General features: G+C 31.9%; 1 long non-coding RNA gene across 1 annotated transcript; it reads left to right on the plus strand.

Moving 5' to 3' along the window:
* Positions 1-246: 246 nt before the first annotated feature.
* On the plus strand, positions 247-2,915 carry LOC128040390 (uncharacterized). The gene is made up of 3 exons (XR_008195033.1): positions 247-403; positions 886-962; positions 2,077-2,915. It is a non-coding gene; the product is annotated as an uncharacterized LOC128040390 (long non-coding RNA).
* Positions 2,916-3,882: the final 967 nt, after the last annotated feature.

The following is a 3,882-nucleotide window of genomic DNA, read 5'->3' on the forward strand; positions in this document are numbered from 1 at the left end:
GTTAATAAGTAGGACCAAATTGGAATACTAGTTAAATTGGAGAACCTAAATCGGTAAATTAGAACCAATGGATAATGGGGAGTCGTTAAAATAAGGGTAAAAATAGGAAGGGCTTATAGAGTAGATAATCTAGTTCTAGGTACGAGTTTGACTATAAAAACCCTTCACTGCTTATCTTTCTTCCTCACGTTCATTTCATTTTTCTCATTCTTTGCATTTCAAAATTAGTTTCATCTAGTAGTTATTTTTCTCTCAAAGTTCTTTGCATTCTTCATTTTTTCTTGGCATGCAAACACACTTTTCTTCTCCGTTTATTCAAGAAAATCATCCATCTATCTATCTTCTAAATCGGTTCAGTTATTGTGCGGACTGCTTGGCATCGCGAAAGTTAGCAAAGTTGAGGGTAAAAACTCTGTTTTAGTATGTCAAAACTGCATTAAATGTTTTTAGTGAGTTCCCTTTGATCTAAGCATGAAAGATGAGTAAACTTTGGTTTTAAATGGTTCGGTTTTGAGAAAGTGTTAGATCAAGGTAGACGAAGCTCGTACATGTTCTTTAAAATGATTTTCGAATGATTTTCAAATGAGTTTTGAAGAGATCAAGAGGTTTTACGATCAGATTTAACAACATTTTTCTGGAAGCATAAACTGTTTGACTGTGTTCTTAGGACTATGATGAACAGTAACCGTTTTGAAAGATAAGTGTTGACTTAGATCACACTTAGTTAATAAGCTTAGGTCTGTTAATACCTGCCAGGTAGGAAGGTTAAGTAAATATATTGTGTGAGTCCAGTAGAGATCGCATAGGTCGTGAGTTGTAGTTGAGTAGAGTAAGTGTTAAACTATTTCGAACGGTAAGTAATGTGTATGTTTTTGTGCGAAGCAGAGAACGCTGGTGGAGCATCGACGAGTAGAGACAAAGGCAAGCAGAAGGTCACGTAGTTGACCTTGTGGTGAACTAAGGTGAGTACTCTGTACTGCACTTGAAAAATGAGGTTGCGCACAACTGGAAGTCAAGTAAGACGTGCAAACCCTATCTTAAGGTTGTGTATTTATTATATGCATTGTGCGAAACTTCTTCCATGCAATGTGGGAACCTCTTCTATGTGTTGTGCGAACCTTTTAAATGTATATATGCGGTGTGCGAGCTTACTGCTTAATGTTTTGATTTGTGCGAACTGTTATACATGTTCTATATAGGTGTTGGTGGCTCCTAAATAAAATAATATATATGTTGTGAAAGAGATCTGCTACATATAATAAATGCATGTGCAAGTTAATATAAACAATACATGTATCTTTGCATTAAAAGGGGTTTTGAATTAAATGAGTGCATGTGCAGGTTTATATTATAAATAATATATGAACATATCTTTGCATCAAAAATGGTTTTATATTATATGTATGCATGCGTGGGTTTACTATAAATAATATATGCACTTTTGCATTAAAAAGGTTTTATACTACCTATTATATATAAATGTATATATGCGGTGTGCGAACCCTAAGCCTACTGCTCTGTTTTTTTTATGCATAATATTCTGCGATACGTTGGTATTGTGATTTTTTGGAATCATTAGATATAGTTGGCATGTCATGTGATTATGAGTGCTCACTTATATTATGTGACGGGGCATTGTGGCCCAGTGATTCGATGGAGAAATAAGGGAATGCCGAACAATGTTCCATTCACCAAGGATCGCAAGGCTGTGTTTTTAGGAGAGTATGAGCATTCGTACTACACTTATATGGCGATTTGAGTGACTTTATGAGTCTTAGGGTGTGTTTTGGGAAATCCGTTTATCCAATGAGTATATTATTTAATTATGTTTCTTTTTTACGAATTGCCAATATATCACTAAACTAAACGAGATTGATTATATGTGAATTAATGATATGCGAATAGATTATATGCGAACCACCTACATGTAAAACTGTTTAAATGCAAACTGTTATATGTGACCTGTATATACGTGGGCTATTTGGTATGTGGTTTATTGATGTGATTTCTTGTGCTGTACACATGTGTATTCATTGAGCTTTATGAAGCTCATCTCTTTACTTTCTTTCCTATCAGATAAGTAGTGCGTGGGATAGCGAGGAGGGTGGCAGTTCAGTGATCCATCGCACAAACTTTTTTTCTACAGTATGTGCGCCGAGCTAATAAAACCCCAAGAAGGCAATGTGTGACATTTCCAAGCTAGAGACTTAGATAATTTTGGACAATTTATAAAAAAAAAATTCAAGGGTTGTAAATGGACTTTTCTGACGGTTTAATTTTTGGGACTTTTTAATCTCCGTGTTTGCTTGTTTCGTTGAAATTGCTGCTTAAATTATATGATACTACTTATTTGAACTAACAAGATATTTTGCAGCTAGTAGAGCTTGCCAAAGTTTAGGTACGCTTTATTCCACTGATTATATGCCTTGTTGTTTAATTTAGAAAAGCATGCTCTTGGGACTAAATGCTTATATGAAATATTCTGTATATGTATGGTGAGTAAAGATGGCTGATGTGAATTATAGATATTTATTGAAGAGTCACCTCAATAACTAATGTGTCGCTCGAAATTCAGGTCGGACCGTCTCAACCAAGTTTGGGGTGTCACAAAGAACCTATATAAAGACTCTTCGAGCTTGTGAAACAAGGAGAAGATCTCTTTCGAAGGGTTAAGTTTTAAAGAAAATTCCTATCAGTTTTGGAAACTTGGCATTATCTCGTGTGAGATGGAAGAGATAAAGTGGTGGTTTTGAATTTGAAAGGAAGCGGCGTGTTGTGTTGAAGATAAGGTTATATGATGGATGATGAGTGAATGGTTCGATAGAGTGATTAAGCTCAATATTTTTTGAGTAGTTTTGTTCGTCTTGGGAACTATCGTGTGATATTTGCTATCACTATTAGATGCTTAATGTAAATACTTGTTAAGTGATTGAAAAATTAGTGTATGAATTAAATTAAGTCGTATATAGGTGAGGCTGCAATTTAAGTGAAAAGGGTTAGACTTAAATTATTGTTCTAGTGGATTGATTCTCTAAATAAGGTTTTATAGTCATAAATAATTCTTATGTGATATTTATTTTAGCATAATAATTTATTTGGCCCTTTAATTTTATAAAAAATATTTTAATTTTCATTTAACTTTTCTCCTCTTTTAGCCCTTAAACTATTTTTTTATCAAAACACTTGAAATAAATGGAAAATTTAATGTTTGTTAACTTTGCTAACGTGGTAGTCCATGTGTATGATATGTCAGTAATTTTTTGAAAATTATAAAATTATAGAATATTATTATAATTTTATTCTTAAATAAATTTTATATTTTTATGATTTTTAATAATTTTAATAATTTTTTAACTTTTCAATTTTTATATTTTTGAATTTTTATAAAAAATCAATTAATTGTTGATGTGACATACAAGTGGATATCATGTTAATAAAGTTAACCGAGATTAACTTTTCCATCAATTTTAGGGTGAATTGACAAAAATACAAGTTCAATGTCCAAAAGAGCCGAAAAATTAAATATGTGGCTAAAATAATCTTTTTTATAAAGTTAAAGGGCCAAATATGTCATTATATCATTTATTTACAATTGTTTCATTCATTATGTACATAACTCTTACCATAATCTAACCAGATTAAGGGTGTTCAAACAGTCGGTTTGGTTAATATCCGAACTAAATTATCATTAACCAAATTACCCGAAATGTAAAAATCTTTAGCCGTTAACCGAATTGAATTTCTTTTCAAATACGTTAACTGAATCGAAATATTTCGGTTAATTCGATCGGTTAACCAAAATTTATATGTTTTTTATCTTTTGATTAAAATAAGTATAAAACATATAAAAATACATTGCTCATGTTCATTTTCTTTTTTTTA

The sequence above is a fragment of the Gossypium raimondii genome, chromosome 4 (assembly GCF_025698545.1).
Source record: "Gossypium raimondii isolate GPD5lz chromosome 4, ASM2569854v1, whole genome shotgun sequence".
NCBI lineage: Eukaryota > Viridiplantae > Streptophyta > Magnoliopsida > Malvales > Malvaceae > Gossypium > Gossypium raimondii.